Source organism: Trichomycterus rosablanca, chromosome 13 (genome assembly GCF_030014385.1).
Source record: "Trichomycterus rosablanca isolate fTriRos1 chromosome 13, fTriRos1.hap1, whole genome shotgun sequence".
Taxonomy (NCBI): domain Eukaryota; kingdom Metazoa; phylum Chordata; class Actinopteri; order Siluriformes; family Trichomycteridae; genus Trichomycterus; species Trichomycterus rosablanca.
The window spans coordinates 32855394-32877519 of NC_086000.1; the positions used below are offsets into that span (position 1 = coordinate 32855394).

Below are 22126 nucleotides of genomic sequence, written 5' to 3' on the forward strand. Positions count from 1 at the left end.
ATTCGCATGTGAACTCGCATCGTGCAGGTGAAAAAATGCAGTTGGCTACTGCACACGTGTCGGAGGGTGCGTGTGTCAGTTCGCTCTCCTCAGTCAGGGGCGGGGGTCAGCACCAGTAGAGAGGAAGCATAACGCAATTGGGTAAAAATTGGATGCGCTAAAAATCGGGAGAAAATGCATAAAAAAATAAAATAAAACCTACATATACCTACATTGCTCCTAGGAGTAAGTGATTGAAGGAGTAAGTGAATGATATTTTGCAATAAATTGGTGTCCTGTGCCAGGGGTATTTCTCCATTCACCCACTGTTTCTGGGTGCTGCTTTACCTATTGCAATACTAATACTAAATCATATTTTCGTCCCTAATCATTTAGGGAGCTATTTCGTTTTTACCATGATTGGAAAACCATGTTGTGTCTTGAACAGATCCACCATTCAGATCGTTTTCAGCATGACTTGGTATGACGACAGTGAGCCGGGCCTTATCGCATAAATAGTAAGTGCCCAAATTTAGTAACATTTCTTGTGCCAACATGAAAGCAAATTTTTGTAGTCATGTACCATCTAGTGGAAAGCCTTTTTAGAAGCAAAGGGGAATTTAAAATGTTCAACAAGCACACACAAGTGAAATGCTCAGGTGTCCAAATACTTGTGGCAGCACAGTAACAGAACTCTGCATTTGTTGCATATTATATACACTCATTTAATACTGACATCCTTACTGGTGTGCTGAGTGGTAGCTGAGGGTCACACATGGAACAATGGCATTCTTTCAGTGAAAACCAAGGAGCACTAGGACCAAGGGAGCTTCTGCTGCTGCTGCTACCCTCCTCGTCAGGCTCCCTTAGTTCCAGAGCTCAGTGAGACAGAGGAACAGAGTGCAGAGAGAGAAGGAGGGGGACAGGGTGAGAGCCAAAGAAGAGGGAGACCGAAAAGGAGCGAATGTTCAAGCCCACATTGGTTCCTGTTTCAATCCTGAATCTGAGTGCAATGGAGGGATTTACCAGTAGGATTTAATTTTGGAGCTGAAGCTCATGAGGAGGCAGCCTATCAGGAGAAGATCGGGATTCAAAGGTTTCTATTGTTGATTGTTGATTCTTGCTGTGATCTGTGGGCTCCCAGGGTTGCCCGGAGTCTGTCCGTGTGCTCTGTGTGTGTGCGTGCGTGTGTGTGTGTGTGTTTTGGTAGAAGCTTAATAGAGGAGCGTGGTAGGGACATGTGGTTCCTCTACAGGGTGAAATATTGTGACAGTGGAGAGCATGCAGGGACCGTGCTGCTATCACTGTGGGACAGAGGAGATAATAGACCCTGCATGTGTAAACAGTGAGGTCCACACCACTATTGTGAGGAACTGAACTGAGTGTGTCATGATCTTTCTCCTGCCCTGCCTTTTTTCTCTCTAGATTTCTCACTTTTTTGTAGATCATCTTCTTGGCAGGTTGTAGGGGTTGAGGGGTTGTGCACTGTTGACTGATTGTCAGTGTTCAGATCGGCGTGTTCAAGGTCAGCGTGTGCCCAACTTTGCTCTGACTTTTGTCAACAAATCAGTTTTCAGCAAACTCTGGGGCTGAAGACGTGTGGAAACTTGCAGAGAAGCAAGACCGCTGAACAAACTGCTCAACCAAAGTGCAAAATGTGCAGAGTGTACTCTTAAACCTCAGCAAAACGTCTTTGTGGTTGATTTGCACTTTCACTAGATCTTCTTGCTGGAAACAGAGTCATCCTCCTTCTCGGCAGGCTCTGCTTCTAATCAGCATCTTGTTTTTCTCATCAAGTTCTCAGCTTGATTGGTTTCTCTTACCAGAACCTTGTGTCTCGATCAGCTGTTAGTTATTGCGGTCAGACCGACTTGTTGGCCGACTCTGTTCTCCTTCAGGAGTTCTGCTTTTTTCTTCTGGTCTCTGCTTTCTTTCTGCTAATCCTGAGCGTGCTCTGTAACTAGTACCCAGCAGCATTAAGCGGCGTGCTCAGCCTGAGCCTGCCAGTGTTTGGCTCCAAAATCAAGTGCAGGAATGTGTGAATACACGACACGGCACACAGCATCAGTGCTTTAATACCGTCAGGGGTTTAACATCGTCAAGGCTCGACTTGTCCTTCTTCTTCTCACTCACTCACACTCTCTCTCTCTGTCTCTCTCTCTCTTTCTCAGTGGTTTGTTTCTCAGGCTCTCAAACACTGCAAGTTTTTTCCTGGAATCTGACATGCTGAGCTTGTGTTTTCCATTAAGTCTGGAAACAAAATAAAACAGCAATGTCCTTGTGGAAAAAGAGAGACAGTCTTTTTGGCATGGACGATCCTCTGGCTAAATTTAGGCTTGAAAAGTGCCACTTTTGAATCTGTTTGGAAAGTTCCATTGTGGACGCCTCTGGTCTCAGGGAGTTGTCCTCTTGGTCTGTTTATGCTTTTAGACTTTTTGTACCATGCTGCTTTGGTTAAAGCATGCATTTTCCCCAAAGTACCCCACCACCACCACCACCCCCGTTTCTATGGCCCCCTCATGCGGCCACTCTCGGCTGCCTATAGCGCCAGTTCTCCCCGCCTATGAGCATGCTCTCTCTGATTGGCTGATTCTGCAGAAGCACAGGAAGTTCAGGGTTTCTAATAACAACCCAGAGACACAGTTACCATAGAGACAAAGATAAGCCCCTCGTACTAAAAAAAAGTGGCTGCATGTCATCACACAAGCCCGCAGAAAGCCTGCTCACTCTCTCTCCCACTCTCTCTCTGTCTCTCTCTCTTGCATTCTCTTCCTCTCTCACTCGTTTTCTCCCCCTCTTGCATTCTGTCTCCTACTCCTGCCAGTTCTTCTATCAGCAGCTGTTAAAGCTTTACGAAGGTCAAATTCAAACAGCACTTTACACGAGTTTGAGCAACTTTTCTCACTCTGTGCTTGTTTTCAGTGCCGAGTTATAAACGGGCCTGAAGGCAGGTAAGCGCACTTGAGGCGTCTGGCTGCATGCAGCATCTGAAGAGTTTTATCTGGATTGTAAGGAGATGATCCATGCTAAAAATCTGTGAATGACTGTTTTTACCTGTATGTCAATACTCCAGCATTTTCTAACCTGATTTATAGCCAGTAGATCTGTAACACTGTTACCGTCGACAAGAATTTCAACTTGTCTTGTATCAGGAAAGGACCAGGACAAGTTTACTCACATCTCATAATACAAGCTCAGCTGTTATTCAAACTGGCTGCTTTTTAATGTGGAAAAGAATTGCTGGCAGAATTGCTGATGTAAAAAGGCCACTTAGATGCTGTTACCACAGCAACCTTGTAACCAAGTATCCTTTTCCATCAGCTAACTAGCTAACACAGCAGCCTACCAATTTTATATATATATATATATATATATATATATATATATATATATATATATATATATATATATATATTGTTTATGCATTTTCTCCCCCTTTTCTTCCTTTTAGCGCGTCCAATTGCCCGATTGCGTCATGCTTCCTCTCCACCAATGCCGATCCCTGCTCTGATTGAGGAGAACGAAGCTAACCCACGCCCCCTCCGACACATGGGCAGCATGCTGTATGCATCTTGTCACCTACACTTTGACGAGTGCAGTGCAGATCAGCACTGTGTACGGAGAGACACACCCTGACAGCACTCTTTTCCCGTCTCTGTGCAGGTGCCATCAGTCAGCCAGCAGAGGTCGTAAATGCATTAGTTATGAGAGGGAGACCTTATCTGGGTTAATATCCCACCCTTATCTGAACAACAGGCCAATCGTTGTTCATGCGGCTGCTTAGCCCAGCCGGCAGGCAGAGCTGAGACTTATATTTAATCTAACCATGGTCTGATTTAGACTTCTTGGTGACTGAGGTAAATGACAAACAAAACCAATTTCCAGTACAAGTCCATAACTTTGCATTTTCGTCAAGGTGTTTATAAAGCAGTCAGAACCAGAATGCTGCTAAACTTGAAGTTAGCCACCGCTAAAATACACAGCTTTAAATTTTCAGATAGAGCCTCATGCCTCCAAATTAGTTTGCCATTCCAAGCTGGTAAATTATGAAAGTTATAAAAGTTTAATGTGTTTAAACATCTGAAAGAAGATTAAGTTTTATCTTGTAAGACTGTCTGCATAAAACACTGGGCGCAAGGCAGGAATACCCTGGACAGAGAGCCAGTTCATCGCAGGGCTTCGGCCGACCCCCCCACTCAGACATATTCAATCATGTCGATAGCACCACTGAGATTCAAACCCAGATCTCAGAAGTAGTGAGCTAGTGTAATAGACCGCACCACCCGAACACTTACAGTATTTTTATTTCACATATTTGTCTCATCTGTCAGGCCTCAGGGACTAGAGTTGAACTTTAGCCAGCTGGATAAGACTGTTTATAATGGTGCTTTGTTTCTGATAAACAGATATAAATAAAATAATGCAGCCAACTTGCTTTATTTTTCTCTCTCGCTTTTCTCTCTCGCTTTTCTCTCTCATTCCCACGTTGGTCTCGTGTATTTTGCAAAGCACCAGCGATAAGTTCTTGGTGTGATTGTGGCATGAGCGCTAACAGTTTCAGTTTAAACTGCAGTTTCTGTTTTTGTTCATTTTCTCAGTAAAGCAAAATGTGTTAAAATTCCTGTTTGTGGTTTATTTATTTATACTTTGCAGATGTATAGAAGTAGGTGGAGGCTGAAAATCAGACGAGTTTTACTTGAACATGGTGCACCTTTTTACTCAGGGGTTATTTCTGTGATCTGAGGTAATGGGAGGCAGCGTGTAACACAGATACCAGTCACTGCACGTTAATTGATTTCAGAAGCCGAGTGCAGGCTCTTTAAAAGCCTTCCTGCTTCTCGGCTCAAGAGCGTTTGAAGGTCTCTGGCTCGTACACGCTGGGGTTTGGTGACCTGGTGCTTCTTCTCATCTTTTTACCTGCCGCGCTCATTCCTGAGTGGCTCTGCTCCCCTCGACCGCTGAGGAACGGGGGGCTGGATGTGAGCAGAAGAGAGGCAGTGCTTCGGTTAAAGGACTTCCTGTTGACGTGAGTGTTGTGCTATCAGAGGAAGGGCCTGTTGGCAGGAAATGTGTCAGACACTTGTTTTCTTAAAATGTGGAGGATGTGTTGGGTTACATCTTCATTCAAAACTGGTTTTGTAGACGTGTTGTAGGTAAAACCTTGACATTTTGAGCCCAGTCAGAGCTCGGCTGGTTTAGTCCAAGTTCCATTCCAACTTCCAACATCTACAATGTAACAAACATCCACAGTTTTTATATGCAAATATCAAAAAAATTCTCATGCAGAAACAGTCCATTATTTTTCCGATACGGTTGTCAGTGTGGTCTGATCAGCTCTTAAGCGTGTCAGTTTAAACCACGCTGAGTCTCTTTCAGGCCTGGATGCAGCTTCAGCTTCAGCTCCTGAGCTCTTTCACAGATTTGCATTTTGAGAGACGGCAAGCTTAAAGTTTCCCAGTCTCGGCTGGAATCGTTGCTGGTGCGTGCAGAAGAGAGGGCATTATGAAAGCGGGCAGGGGCGTCTGTCACAGTTCAGAGGTGAAAAGCAGATGAGAGGGAGGTCAACAGCACTTTTTATGAGCTTTTTATTTTGGGGCAGTGGAGTGTGGGACTGCTGCAGCTTGCCTGATTTTCTTTTGTCTGCTTCAGATCTTGTAACAACAGTCAGCAGCTTGTCAAGGACCTGGGTTACTTGGGTAAAAATTAAACAGCAAATCAAATCAAAGGGGAGGTTGTGTAGCTTTTTGAGATTCCTGAGATTGAGAGAGTGGTATCTATAACACCTTTACACCCATAAAGCTATTCACCTCACCTAGTTGACGTCACTACAGGGTTGCCAGGTTCAGAATTTTCCAGCCAAATTTATTTATGTGAGGATACTTTCTTTATTTGTATTATTCATTTATTTATATAATGTGGGATTTGTTTTAAAATTTCATTTCAGTTTTTTTACACAGTAGGCATTATTTGGCATAGTTTGTACCCACCTCAGAAATAAAAGGGCATTCATTATTAACATAAATAAAAGAGAAATAATAAAAGGAAACTTTGTCATAATTTGTCTTCAACTTCATTTTGTTTAAAAAATCCCATCAAGACCATCTTAAATGCAACAAACATCCCTCAGAACATAGTTTAGTCTATCATGAAGTGAAGAAAGTAAAACTGAAGCCACACTGCTTAGGTCAGTAATGCTTTTTATATTTTATGAATGATAAGATTACACATTAGAATGGCTACTGAGGCACCACCTGCCATTAAGACAGAGATGCAGAAGTCCGTACCTGCACCTAAAGGTGGCATTTATTAACTATATTCAAGATAGTAGGGACAGTGGTGCCCTAGTGGGTAGAGCTTCAGGCTACCAACTGAAAGGTTGGGAGTTCAAATCCCGGCTCTGCCCTGCAGCCACTGTTTGGCCCTTGAGCAAGGCCCTTAACCCTCTCTGCTCCAGGGGCATTGTACAATGGCTGACCCTGCGCTCTGACCCCAGCTTCCAACACAAGCTGGGATATGTGAAGACAGAATTTCGTTGTACTGTACATCTGTACATGTATATATGACAAATAAAGGCAAGATGTTTCCCAGAGAGACCTTTTAGAAGTCTTGAGAAGACTTGAGGTCTAATAAGGCTACAACTGACCGAAACTTATCAGCTTTTAAGCGATGTGTAGCGTACATTTTGCAAGCCACAAATGCCAGCTGATGCCATTCTAATTTTGCTCTATAGTAATAATCGCATCACGTTGTTTAGCATGCAGGTTTAGCAGCAGGGTCTGGTCAGGATTGATGGGAAAATAAATGGTGCAAAATGCTCCATCAGAAAGCTTAAATTGCCAATTTGTTTTTAGCAAGACAATAAGACAAAGCAAACACTGCTCGTATGACTGGTGTGGTCTATAATAAATCTCATCCTTGAGTGGTCCTGTCAAAGTCCTGACCCCATCAAACACCTCTTTAATGGCTCTCTTTTAAGAGCTTAAGATTTTGTGGACACCAACAACCATTAACTAATCTTGAGTGCTTGAGGAATTCTGTGAGGAGAAATGGGCCGGATTTGCTCCATTATGTGCAGAATAAAGGAAACTCATCAAATAATTGCATTACATTTGTAGCATTTAGCAGAAACGTATTATTCAAAGTACTGTGACAGTATACTGTCTAAGCAATTGAGGGTTAAGGACCTTCCTCAAGGACCCAACAGTGACAACCTGGCAGTGGTGGGGCTTGAACCATTGAACCACCACTTTCTATTACTAGTCTAGAACCTTAATCACCAGGCTACAACTGCCCTATTATCATCATCAAATAATACTACTAATAACCAAAGACCATGTGTTTGAAAAAATTAATTGCATTTACATGTTCTGCATTTAACAGATGCTTTTTATCCAAAGTGACTTACAGTACTGTGACAGTGTATTGTCTAAGCAATTGAGGGTTAAGGGCCTTGCTCAAGGGCCCAACAGTGATACCCTGGCAGTGATGGGGCTTGAACCAGTGATCTTTTGATTACTAGTCCAGTACCTTAACCGCTAGGCTACAACTGCTGAATTGCTGATAGTTCTTTATTTTTTGTATTTTTGGCCATTACTTGGAAGTGTGTGTCTGATTAGATCTAAATCCTAGACTGAATACTTTTAAGGCATTGTATTATAAAAATTCCCATTTGTTGTCACACAACTGGCGCTTTAAATCTGAATCTTTCAGCTCAGCGCCAAAGGTCCACAGTCATGCTGCATCCTGTGCCGCTGTATTGCGTGACTGAAAGCATGGCACGACGTTCTCTATCAAAATGAGGCCACACATCATCTCACTGTCTCTTCCTTCCTTTATCTTCCACCATTCCGCACTATGTCTCTCTTCCCTCAGTGACCTTCACGTTTTTTCTTCTGTCCTCGTGATTAAGTGTCTCAAAGGTGTGAGATGATAGAGGCTGCCTAATGAATGATAGACCCTTGACTGCTTCCCCTCTGGGAGACATATTAACTGCCTTAGCTAGAAGCCTCGTACCCACAGAAAGCCGTGGCGTAAGCTCTGCTCTTGTATTTCTCTCTGTAACTTCATTCAGCTGAATTTAAACCTCGTCGACCTGCTTCTCATATCTTATTTCATTCCTCTTCTGTTTCTTACTGCGTCCACATGCTAAAGTCTCCCTTTGTACATTCCTGCTGACTTTTTGGCAGCACTTGGGGGGAAAAACTAACCGTGCACATGATGTAACTCCAGCTGAGAAGAATTTAAAGTGCAGTTGATGCAAACCTGACCTGCTTCTCTGGTTTCATATGAGCTGGAGCACTTTTAAAAGCGCCGCAGTGACATGTGACCAGAGTAAAAAAGTGCTGTCCAAAAAAACACTCACACCCTGGGTAGTGTTGACATCATGATCCTTCACTAAGGTAGGGTGACCGTACGTTCTCTTTTTCCTGGACATGTCCTTTCTTTTAGACCTAAAAAAAACCGTCCAGCTGGGATTTTTAAATCACCAAAAATGCCCAGGATTCGGCTTTTGTAGTCTGGGTGAGCACTTTTTTCACTTTTCTCTTTAGGTCCTGTCTTCTCGCACTTTTCTTTAAAAATACCCGAACGCATATGAAAATTAACAGACGAATTACAGAAAAAAATCTGTGTTTGTGTCTCGGTTCGGGATTCTTGGTCAGAATGCATGACCTGCAAAGCTGACATGTACAGTACATGTCAATGTTAAATAAAGGCGCCAGTGGCGAAATAGCTCCACTGATAACCTGTTTTATTTGTTGTTTTTATGGTTTAGGGCCAAAGCTGAATGGAAGGAAATAAGATTATCTGACCATTAAGGCATTTGTTAGCTGTCTTGTTAAAAAGTAGCTGTTTATTTATTTAGGTTTTATAACATAGTTGCATGATTGATGCATTTGTCAAATATTTAAACCCTACTTTATACACATTACCATGGTGCCACCAGTTACATGAAATTACTTTGCCAATCCAAATCCCGGCACCCCCTGACCAAACCTTCGACCCAGTGCAGGTGTCTGTCTGACCATGCTGCCATCCTCCCAAGTGTCCTCTTTTTTGAAAACCAAAATGTGGTCACCCTAACTAAGGGTCGGATAGGTCTGATTTGCAGACCGGTCAGAAAGGTGTCAGGAAAAGTCAGACAACAGACTGTCTAATGCTCAGTGCCTTAATGTGGCTGGAACGTCGGACTTTATCACCATTTAAATGACATGAATGGTGCCATTGTATTCAAGACTGTTGTGTGTTTTGTGCTTCTCTGTTTTTTGACCTCCCACTGTAATGTTTGTGGCATAATTCCTATTTATATGGGCATAAAGAAGTGAGCTGTAGAAGATCGTAATTTTAACAGGGAAAGAGAAAACCATGGACGGAGCTCTTAATTATTATAGAATTAAGGTGTTTTGCATTCAGTGTCATTGTTGGAGGCGTTTAAAATCAAGCACCTACCCATGTAGTCTGTCTTTACAATAATTTTTAAAGGAATGGGTCATTTTAAAGAGTAACAACCATCAGCTGGCCATCACATTTAACTGTTATGAAACAGCCATTGCTGTACACATTTTTGGTGGGTGGTCTTAATGTTTTGGCTAATCAGTGTACAAATATGTAAACACTTGTCTGGAACACAAAACAACAGTATTCGATTGTGTTGTAAAACAGGCTGTACTGTTTACTTTGACCATGTCCTTCTTTAAATATCAAGGACATTTGGAGCTCTAGCACTACAGCCACAGCCGCTCTCCACTCCTGCTAGGACTCTTCAGGTAGATTTGCAGTCTGACAGGGTCTCGTCAGCAGTGTGTTTTGTGAATCGAGCAGACTATAGAAGAGGTTTATTAACAGCGCTGTTCCTCGTTCTACATTAAATTTCCCTCAGACCTGCTTCTCATTTGCTGGTACTCCCAGCAGAGTCGACGTCCTGATTGTCGAAGAAACCTGACAAGCGGAAACCGGTTCTGAATTCAGCCCCGGCTCATCTTCGCCGGCCGGAGCTCGTTCGGGAAGCTCGGGAGACTCGAGTCATTTCCATTTCCTTGCTCAGCCGGTCGTCGGTGTCATATTTCATTCATATTGCTTTCATTTTTGCTCCGTCAGAGAGGAGACAGGCTGACTGTCGAGTACATAAACAACTATATTTTACCTGGTGCTGGGCTCTCCTGAGTAAATGGCTCTTTGCCATTTCCGCTCCTGTGCCCTGTGCACTCATCTGTCTCTCACTCCCTCTCTCGCTTTTTCATTCTGTCTCAGGCTCTGCTATGCATCCACTGGGCTCTTGAGAAAGGCCCAAAAAGGCGCAAAAATGCGCAAGCATAGTCATTCTAGTGTTAACCCTGTCTGCTTCAGGGGCGCCGTACAATGACTGAATCTGCGCTCTGACTCCAGCTTCCAAACAAGCTGGGATATGTAGATGAATATATGACAAATAAATGCATCCTTCTTTATTCTATCTCATCTTTATGAAGTGCAGGGCAGTAGCCAATCCACCCTCCTCATGTGTTAAAGAGGTGGAAAGAAATTACAGACAGACTTGAGGCAAGACTCAGATTCCCAGTATTCATGTTTCCATGTGGCACCTATTTCACCAGCCGTGTCACCGTGCCAATCTCGACACATTGGGTCTGTTCGAAAACCTAGTGAGCTGCCTTGGTGCCTACTGCCTACCTAAGCAGCTGCCTCAGTAGAGCGGATTCTAATAAGACATTGAACTTATAAGGCAGATTATTTAGACGCACTATTTAAACAGCGATTATGTCACTGCATTTTTCACTTACTAAGCTAACATAGTTAGCCTCAAGCTATTCAACCAATGGGCTTGCTAGCATGCCAGGTAACATCTCCTTCTGTGTACCGAAAACAGTTAAATTGTCACTGACGAGCCTGAATTTGCAATAAATTACACTTGTGAAAGTTTATACAAATTAAAAATCAATTAGAATTTATTTACATTTGAAAAGAACTCAGTTGGTTGCTCTGAATTCATCCACCATATTTGAAATCTTTGGCAAGAAAAGTTGTGCCACACTAAATGCTGGGATTGCCTTCACCGCTAAGGAAGCATCAGATGCTCCCTCATTATTCAGTCAGATTATTGTTTCGAATTAAGGCACCTTAGTAGGCAGCATTTTAAGGCATCTAAGAATTCGGACAGCCCTCTTCTCGGGAGAGTGTAGGATGACGTAAAATGCATCTATGTAAAAAGATCACTAAGTTTTCGGACAGACCCTTCGTGCCCTCCTTTTTGCTTTTAACAAACATCATCACTAAGCCTCTCTATGAACTGAAGGGAAACACACTCACTAAATCTGACTGACATTTCTCCGCTCAAGCATTGATCCCATCCAGGACTAAACCCCCCATTGATTTACAGCTCAAGGACTTTGCTCAGAAAAAGTTATGTTTTATCACATTCAACACTGGGTTTTGTGTCAGACTTCTTTATTTATTTAGAAAGTGGAAATTTCTGCTGCCGGCATCCTCAAAGCTGTGCTACATTTTCGGCTTTTAATGTGCAAATCAGGCCGACGTACTGCACCCGCTCCGTACGCACACACACAATATCTGACTCTCTTCAGTTTAGCTCTCCTCAGTCCTCACGTTTCTTTTAGCATTTCTTGCCGAGTGGCCTCGGCCCTCTTGACCCGCATTCGCTGAATGGTTGTTCATTTATCTGGGAATGGCGATGGCTTTTTTGGCGGCCCTTCTGCAACGGCTGCTTTGTGAATGAGCTCATCAGATGGAGAGCGACCGAAGCTGACTCACTCGGTGCAGTTCGAGGCCACAGAGACGCGCCACTTATTAAAAACCCAGCGAGGAGGCAGTCTCCTGATGAGCCGAACTCCTCAAATTAGCCCTCTTCTGTGCCAACAGATAGACGTAATGCTCATGCGAATGGAACGGAATGGGAGATGGGAATTGTAGCGCAGCCGCATGCTGTTCACAGACCCCACCAACAGCTCTAATTTAAGTAACTGAAAGTCAGCAGTCTAGGAGTTGGAGCTAGTGTGTTTATAAAGAAGCAGAATGAGTTTTTTCCTGTACTGGCGACTGAATAAACTCAGGAGAAGAGGCTGGACACATGCTAATAAGGGACATGCGCAGTAAGCATGAGTCCACCAGACCATGAGCTTTTAGGAAATCTACTTCTAAAGTCATGAGCTTTATAATATTTGAAGTATGGAGTTACTTTTTCCCCTACCACCTCTCCTAACTGCTATAACAGTCTCCATTCTTCCAGGAAGGCTTTCCACAAGATTTAAAAATTTATGTGGAACATATTTAGACAAAAAGAGCATTGCTGGGTTTATGCTGGTTCCCAACTTTCCAATTAATCTCAAAAGTGTTAAGTAGTGTCTTAAGTCGGCGCTTTGTGAGCTTTGAGTTCCTCTACGTAAAACTCATCAAAACATGTCTTTGCACAATAGGAAAAGGTTTTCCCCAAACTGTTGCCACAAAGTTGAAAGCATATAATTTATTTGATATCATTGATTTCATTTATAGTTTTTATGAATTGTAACCTAGGGGGGAGGTATTTTGTCTGCTGTTTTATGAACTTTAACAAGGGTGGGAGAATGAAAGAAAACGTATGTGATAAAAGAAGAACATGTCAAAACCCTCACAGATATAACCAGAGAAAAAGACCAAGCCCAGGTTTTTTACATCCCTTAAGCTATCAGTTGTGCCACCATGCTGCTCCACTGCCATAACTGATAATCACTAATATCAATTAGTATTAATAATCATATTTCAGTGTGTTATTATCATGTCATTTAGTATACTTCATACTGCACAAACTGTATACTGCATACTGGTGCCCGTAATAGTATGCAGTATAGTATCGACAAAAGCAAACCATATTATGGGCACACAAACATGTAGGTTCTGCCCACTTTTGAAAGACTTTCCACCACTAGAGTTTAGCTCTTCTTTGAAGTCCAAAAAATGTCGGACCATTCAGTGGTTTTGAAAAGAAACAAAGAGAAAAGGGGGAGAAAGGCTGGAAAGCTTTTAAGAAGCTACCATTATATAAGCTACCATTATAGCTTTCAGTTTGGAACAGGACTTACTTTTTTGTATTACTTGTACTCAGACCGCTAAGAATAGCCTACCATAGGGCTGAATACTAGTAGCCTACTAGTAGTCTTTTTTAATGGATCGGAATGTAAAAACTGACCGTGTTGCTTGATGGGATGCAGTACCTCACAAAGATAGCTCTGGTCATGTACTGGAATATTTGGCTACAGTAGTACGTCATTTGGGTATCTTTTGCGTACTGAGAAAAATAATTTTGAATATGGTATACTGATTTGGGGCTCCATTAGTACGCGAGTAATATGAAGTTGTGAGACTTCATTAAATCTAAGCTTAGAATGCAAGTTTGATTAAACAAGCTTATAAAGCCTTATTAATTTGTGAGCATCCTAAGGGTAAACTGATGGGACTCCATTTACTGGGATATCAGTGGTTTAAATCCCAACAATGTTACAGCCACCTCTGAACTGGCTGAAAATCTCCTACATCTGTGATGTATTGATTCCGCAAAGTAAAAGTGACATATATAAACTATATCATAATACTGTAAATGTTCTCCTTTGTTCCTTGATTTGCTTTTGACATTTGTACCTATCAATATTAGTGTACACCAATCAGCCATAACATTAAAACCACCTCCTGTTTTCTACACACATTGTCCATTTTATCAGCTCCACTTACCATATAGTAGCACTTTGTAGTTTACAATTACTGACTGTAGTCCATCTATTTCTCTACATACCTTTTAATCCTGCTTTCACCCTGTTCTTCAATGGTCAGGACCCCCACAGGACTACCACAGAGCAGGTATTTTTTAGGTGGTGGATCATTCTCAGCACTGCTGTGACACTGACATGGTGGTGTGTTAGTGTGTGTTGTGCTGGTATGAGTGGATCAGACACAGCAGCGCTGCTGGAGTTTTTAAATACCGTGGTCCACTCACTGTTCACTCTATTAGACACTCCTACCTAGTTGGTCCACATTGTAGATGTAAAGTCAGAGACGATCGCTCATCTATTGCTGCTGTTTGAGTTGGTCATCTTCTAGACCTTCATCAGTGGTCACAGGACGCTGCCCATGGGGCGCTGTTGGCTGGATATTTTTGGTTGGTGGACTATTCTCAGTCCAGCAGTGACATTGAGATGTTTAAAAATTCCAGCAGCACTGCTGTGTCTTATCCACTCATACCAGCACAACACACACTAACACACCACCACCATGTCAGTGTCACTGCAGTGCTGAAAATGATCCACCACCTAAATAATACCTGCTCTGTGGTGGTCCTGTGGGACCATTGAAGAACAGGGTGAAAGCAGGCTAAAAAACTATGTAGAGAAACAGATGGAGTGTAGAAACAAGGAGATGATCATAATGTTATACCTGATCAATGTATAGCCGCATTTAACATTGTTCACCCTCAGGTTGTCAGGTTCTGCATTTGCTTTGGAAGGAAAATTTCACCCAGGCTGACAAGTGATCTCTGACAGGACGCAGAGTGACTCTGAAATCCCACTAATGACCCTAGTTATTCCTAGATTGTTTCTCTTCGCACTTTTGACAGCTCTTGACAGAAGCATCAAGCAGGACAGGAGGGTGATGCAGTAATTGCTGGGCTGGTTGCTATTGGTTACGTCTGTAAAGACCCGCAAATCGGTGACGTTTCTCTGTACAGCCGGACACAGGATAAGCTAGAGCTGCATAATTAATTGTATCTTAATCGGGAGCACAATTTTCAGCTTCCTTAATGAATGAAACATAATCGCTGGGATAATGGTGAGCACAGCTGCTATTTTAGCTGCTACCTGACTAACGTTTTTATTGACCCTGCCATATTAAATCACAAGCTCCTCGTTCCCCATTCAGCCTAAATTGCCTGAATGCCTGAACAGCGTTCGGCCTATTTAAAGAACCGCTGATTAAAATATGACATTCCTGTATGAGGCTGTCGGGTCATTCTGCGGACAACACGATCTTAAATGGTGAGAAAACACCAAATCTGTACAAATCTCTCCAAGAAAACTTAAGACTTCAATAAAAAATAATGTATTTAAACACAATAGATTCAGCTTTTTCTCATTAGAATTCCTGCATATAATTATGTGAACTCAGGTTTGCATAGATAGAGAAGCTAACAGATAATGAAGATTGAAAAGGAAATGTTATTACAGTTCTTTTTAACCTAAACTGAGACAAACCAAGTCATAAAGTAGCATATGTACCTTTGAATGCAACTTTTGATTGATAAATGATTCCTTTTGGCTGTTCCTGTTAGAGGCGGTACGGTGGCTCAGTGGGTAGCATTACAGCAAAAAAGATCCTGGGTTCAATCCCCAGGCAGGGCGGTCTGAGTCCTTTCTGTGCGGAGTTTGCATGTTCTCCCCGTGTCTGCGTGGGTTTCCTCCGAGAGCTCCGATTTCCTCACACAGTCCAAAAACATGCAGTCAAGTTAATTGGAGACACTGAATTGCCCTATAGGTGAATGGGTGTGTGTGTGTGTATCTGCCCTGTGATGGACTGGCGCCCCGTCCAGGGTGTTACTGTGTGCCTTGCGCCCATTGAAAAGCTGGGATAGGCTCCAGCACCCCCCGAGACCCTAACTGGATAAGCGGTTAAGAAAGTGAGTGAGTGAGTGAGTGTTCCTGTTAGGCGTCTCCACAGCAGATTCTGCATCTACATATTTGATTTGGCACAGTTTTTACATTGAATGCCTTTCCTGACACAGACGTTTTATTTATCCATGCTTGGGACCTGCACTAAGCATAACGCCATATGCCTTCTGTGTTTGTAGGGCAGTTGTAGCCTAGTGGTTAAGGTACTGGACTAGTAATTGAAAGATCGCTGGTTCAAGCCCCACCACTGCCAGGTTGCCACTGTTGGGCTCTTGAGCAAGGCCCTTAACCCTCAAAGTCACAGTACTGGGTGGAACTGGGTGTAAGTCGCTTTGGATAAAAGCGACTGCCAAAATAAAATAAAAAGCCGAAAATGTAATTGTAAATATTTTTGAGTCCAGTTTGGGATTCAAACCCCGGGAACACAGACACTGCCATCACCAGCAGTGTGGCTCATACAATTACACCACAAAGGCTTACAAATTAATAATTTGTATTGCTATAAACTGTGTGTAATTACAGGTTGAAGTGGTTGGGTAGCTAACAAACAATGTATCAGACTTGTGAAGACCTTATTCAGGCTCTCAGGTGGTGCAGGGATCTATAAAGCTAGCCCACCACCGGTGAGAACTGTATAGACAAGTAGAAGCTGAAGCAGATTCTGAGAAAGCTATATTTGTAAATATCTTATTATAGTTGCTTGTAGTGTATTCTCTGTGAAAACGCTGTAAAAATGTGGTAAATGTGATAAAGGCGAGTTGTTCGCGCTGGGCAATGATCCAAAGGGAGTGGAGCTATGCTGCTCGCTGTTGCTATGGAGTTATCAACAAGAGCAAACTTTGGGCCGGTGGTGGTGCGCCGACCCCAGTGTTTGCAGAAGATAAGTTAAAAGTGGCACAGGCTGTAGAGATCTGAGTGGCTGGGTGTAATAGAGAGAATAGAGTGAATGGAGTCAATAGAAAGAATAGAGAGGAGACGCTTCTCTGGCCGGCCTCGCACTGTTTGGAATGTGGAATTGTTTTCGCTCTCCAAACACAGTCTGTGCCAGGCCTGGACGTGCAAGTGCTCCCGACTGCTTTGTACTATTTTAACTCAATTATCAAAAGAAAACGACTGTGACACGGCCGGTGGGCCACTCTGTCCTGTAGGCTACTTGTGTGTGTGTGTGTGTGTGTGTGTGTGTGTGTGTGTTGTCAGGCTGTGAAAAAAAATTCAATTGGAAACGTAATTTTGTTTGAGAGAGAACTGATTAGTGGAGCTGTGTTTCACTTGGGACGGTTTATGGTGCAATAATGAAATGACATGAGTTAATTGTCATCTGACACAAAGATTAAACACGGCACTGAACCGTAAACTTCACCTCAGATTTCTGCTCGTGTACGTTCAGCTGTAACCTGTAACCTCTGTTGTATCGGATATGAAGCGCTGCAGAGCTGTTAGCTTGGTTATAAACCCTGTTGGAGGTTTACAGCCTGATTACAACCTCTAACCGCTGTTTTCCATCCAGTGGTTTGCAACATTTTAGGCAAATTTGTTTAGTCAGCAAATAAAAATACAAATCCTTTGTGTTTAAAAAAAGCTTCAATTAGGTGAAAATGGCTCATTCTTACAAATGTCTCCTGTCATGGTATTCTGGGAGGTAGTTGTTATTGATTCATTACATTTACATTTTCAGCATTTAGCAGATGCCTTTATGCATCTTACATTACAGTACAGTCTGAGCATCTGAGGGTTAAGGGCCTTGCTCAAGGACCCAACAGCAGAAACCTGGCAGTGGTAGGGTTCAACTAGCAACCTTCTGATTACTAGTCCAGTACCTTAACCACTAGGCTACAGCTTGACCACACTGAAAATATGTTTGACATTCATCAATAAGAATTTTAATCTGCTGTACTTTTAAATCTTTTAAAATCAATACTAACCACAAACCCTGAGATAAATAAATTTTAATTAAAACAATTAATTTTAATTTAAAATTTAACTGTAATATAATTCTCGCTTATTTTGCTTACATGATTAATCAGCAAGTAAATACAAACAAACTCTTTGTCATAATCTAAAAAAAAAACTTTAAATAAATTAATTTACTTACTGGAAATATTTTATTCAAATAAATTGTAATGTAAATTTAGATCCAGTTATTAATTATTTGCATTGTTTTTAATGTGCAGTACTATTTTTTCCTGCAGCCATTACAATTGTAATACTCATCAATAGAAGTACGTATATGTTTGTTGTAGATTTTAACTTACTAGTTAATTTTATTACATATTTTAATGAGTATGGAGACACCACTTCTGCTGTGAGTTTACATTACTGAACCAGCATCATGATATATTTAGCAATAACATCATTTAAAAGAAAATGAAATGGAAGCTTGCATGTGAAATGATGAAAATCATAAAAGGGTATTAATGTACTAATCTAATGCACAATTTGCACCATGTTTTCAGTTACCGTGGCAAGATTAAGGCTATGAGAAATAAATCCCTAGAGATCAACAAATTATCATACACTGTATGGCTAAAAGTATTTGGACACCTGACCATGAGTTTAATGGACAACCCCTTTTTAACAAATGGTATTAAAATACGTGACCTCAGCACTCAGGTGGCACAGTGGTAAAACACGCTAGCACACCAGAGCTGGCATTCGAACTCGTCGGTTGGAAACTCAGCTCTGATACCGGCAAGCTGGGCGCCTACATGAACAACGATTGGCTGTTGTTCTCGAGAGGTGCCAGACAGGACCTCATAACTGATGCAATTACGACCTCTATAGAGTGACCTATATGTCATCTTTTCAGCTATAACAACAGTCACTCTTTTCTGACCATTAGCTAGCCATGATAATAGCCAAAGCAGCTGAAATGGTGTTAAGTATTAAACGACAAACAAACAGACAAACTCTTTTCTGAAGGCTTCTCAAAACTTATGATGTATGGCTGTAGGAATTTGTACCCATTCAGTCTAAAGAGTGTTTGTATGACTGTGCACTGATGTTGGTCAAGAAAGCACCAACTTTCTTGCTGTTGAGTGGGGCTGAGGTTAGGACTCTGTACAGGCCACTAAAGTTTTTTAAACTGAGCTTTTTTTCCTGTTTTTATAGACCTTGCTTTGTTTACAGCTGGAACAGGAAAAGGCCTTCCCTGAATTGTTACTGCAAAGTTGGATGCATACAGTGTCATGTACATAATTGATTTATGACAGATGTTTGCAATTGCTGTGGCTGAAACACATGCATTTAAAAATTAGAAGGGGTGTCCAAATACTTTTGTCTATATACTGTATGAACCACATCCTGTCAGTTTAAAAGTTTTATTCCACTGTCACCTACAATCCAGCTGAAAAAAAAAAAAAAATTGCACCAAATTTGAACCCGACTTTAATTACTAATTATATTTCTTTCTCCTCTAATATAACAGGAGGTTTTACCACTCACACACATGCTGTCATTATTTGTGATACCGGAAAATACAGCACAGTCAGGTCATTAAATTATATTAAAATAATTGTTTTGCAACCATAAACCATGATTCTTGCACAAATAAAAACAAACATATGTTTGATGCTCCTTTAAAGGTTGCTGTAATTAAACACATGGCAAGCAGCTGAGTAAGACTGGTGTGTAAGGCTTGTTTTTTAATTAATTAATTTTTTATTTCAAGTCTTTATCAGGCTTGTACTCATTCTGCAGCTGTGTCTGACTGAGCTGAGGTGTGTGTATACACACCTGGCTGCTACTCCACCAGTAATCAGCACAGATTACAGTCTGCAATTAGTCTCCAAACAGCTTGTCTCATCATGCCAAGTCCAGAGCTCTTATCCCCTCTAAATCAGCCCTCACTTGGCTGGTAGAGCAGCTGCCAACTACAGGCCATCCCAGACATGTCAAGAGAGAAAAGAACCAAAGCCAGACACAATATGAAGACTTCAGATACCATATTGTTGTGTTCTTCTCCACAATGACCTGATGTCCTTTATATTTAGACTCATACATGTAGCGAGCTCCGTGAGTGCACGTGACTGTGTAAATCCAGCGCGGCTTATAGCTAGTTAATCTGTCCCAATCAAATAAAAGTAGTCTGTGATGATAAAGACTCCCCAGCTGCAGTGTATTCACCCTCAGCTGGAGACCAAGCTATATCGTTGCTAGGTAACTGTGTCAGAGGAGGATTGTGGGATTGCATGGCAATTGCATGCCCTAACAGGAAGGTATTAACACCGTGCACAGATCAGGCTGCCTTTTAGAGGTATGTATCAGATGCTGATCTGTGCCAGGCTCCAGCTGTGTCAAGGTACATGTTTGTTGTGGACATACTGTACACACACACACACACACACACACACACACACACACTATGTAGCCAAACGTTTGTGAACATCTGACAATAAGTCTGTTGGAAGTCCTATTTCAAAGCCTCGGGCATTAAGATGGAGTTGCCCACCATCCTCTTTGAGGCTATAACAGCTTTCTTCAGCTTTTACTTTCTATTTTTTCCAAGCTTTTGAAGTTTGTCTGCACCAATTCTTTAAAAAAAACATTTATGCATTTGTTAGTATTGGATGAGGTTGAGTTTAGATAGTCTGTCCTTTTCTGTAGTACTTTTTTGAGATCTTTGGAGCTTCCCTCTCCAACTTTGACCCCATGCTGCAGATGTTTAGATTTTTACCTTCACTGGATTTTTAAGATCAGAAGACTATCTATTCTGGAGGATACATCATAAAAATGTGGTTTAATGCCTTTAGCGTAGAGCAAGCTGACAGGGCATTGGCATACGTTAAACCTGGCGCTCTGAGATCCTGGTTTGAGTCTAAGCAGTGCTGTTTGCTGGCTGGTTGTCTACACAGTCATGATTGGCTTTTTCTGTAGGGTCCTTTTCCATGTGATGAATTGGAACTTTGTCCAGAGTATTCCTGCTTTGTGTTTAGTGTTTCTAATGGAACTGGACCTGAGGGTATTGGGAACCCAGGGTTTCTAAAAACGTACATTGTAACAAAACTACAGTTGCCTAGTGGGTAAAGCTGTGGAGTACCATCTGAAAGGGTTTGAATCCCTGATCCATTATGTAGCCACTGCTGGACTCTTGAGCAGGGACCTTAACTCTCTTGGCTCCAGTGGGGCCTTACATTTACATTTTTAGCATATAGTCTAAACAATTAAGGGTAAAGGGCCTTGCTCAAGGGCCCAACAGCAGCAACCTGGATCTGGTAGGGCTTGAACCTGTGAACTTCTGATTACTAGTCCAGTACCTTAACCACTAGGCTTACAATGGTTGACCCTGCGCTCTGACCCCAGCTTTAGCAGAAGTTTAAATTTCAGTATACTGTATGTATATGTGATGAGTAAAGGCATTCCATCTGCCCTAGTTTATCAATATTATGATTATTTTTATAAGCTTTTCATCAAGGATTTTTAATCTGAGTCCAGCTGTTAACACATTGTGGCTTTGTTTCCAATAAACTCAGGAGCAGACTGTTCCAATAATTAAAGCTTTTCTCAGCACTCTCAGGTTTTAAATCATGTTATTGGTTTGTGATGTTGTGTTACTTACTGTTTTCATGTTTTAAGGATTTTTATTTGATGGTATTTGCAGAATTTGTTTTAGTTTAAATTTAGATTAAATGTTCAGTGTGAATATAAACTGAAGCTCTTGGTCGGTGCCAATGATTTTATGCAGTGCACAACTTCTGCAGGACTGGCTGGTTTGATCATTTCATAACTATGCAGTCAACATTTTTGGTGCAAACATGCCAAGAGTCCATCCCATCTAGTAGGAGCAGCATTGTTGGCACTGCAGTCTCGACTTGCAGTCTTTAACCTCAAGAGGGTAAACAGGTTTCCGTCAGAACCACCTCGGGGTAAAACAACAGCAGATGTAGTTACAATGTGAAATTGTTAAGAGTCAAATGTCAGTTTTACAGAGAGTAGGTTTAGACTCCGGCACCCCTAATCATTACAGCATAACTAAAAGGGAGAGCGAGCAGGTAACAAGGTCAAAGTCTGTGCCTTTGACTATATATATATATATATATATATATACTGTATATATATATATATATATATATAGACTGTATATATATATATATATATAGACTGTATATATATATATATATATATTAATAGACTTGAACATAGAGACTGTGTCCGAGTCCCGGACAGAGGCAGAGAGGCAGGTGTACACGTTTCTAATAAAGTGACCAGTAAGTGTGCTTAGAAATCTGAAATGAATTTAGAGTTCTCTGTAGCAGGCACCCAGGTGGTGCAGCGGGACACTCCACTCCCCGAATTTGAACCTTAGCTCTGGTATCGGTCAGCTGAGCACCCACTAGCGGGCATAATTGCCAGTGCCTGCAGCAGACAAAATTGGCCATTAAAGTGGGAAAAGACCGGACTGAATGTGTCACAGCTTCAACGCTGTGCAGGGACCCTGGTTAATAGCCCGAGGCGCCTATGCAGAAAGTGGAGAAGCATTGAGGCAGGCAAAAATACCCTCATCAGACACAACC

General features: G+C 41.8%; 1 protein-coding gene across 1 annotated transcript in view; it reads left to right on the top strand.

Moving 5' to 3' along the window:
- Positions 1–890: 890 nt before the first annotated feature.
- foxn3 (forkhead box N3) overlaps positions 891–22126 on the top strand; it is a 172576-nt gene continuing 151340 nt past the window's right edge. Inside the window, exon 1 of the mRNA XM_063007057.1 lies at positions 891–1075. The gene's annotated coding sequence lies outside the window, so the exon portion shown is untranslated. The remainder of the gene's footprint in view (positions 1076–22126) is intronic.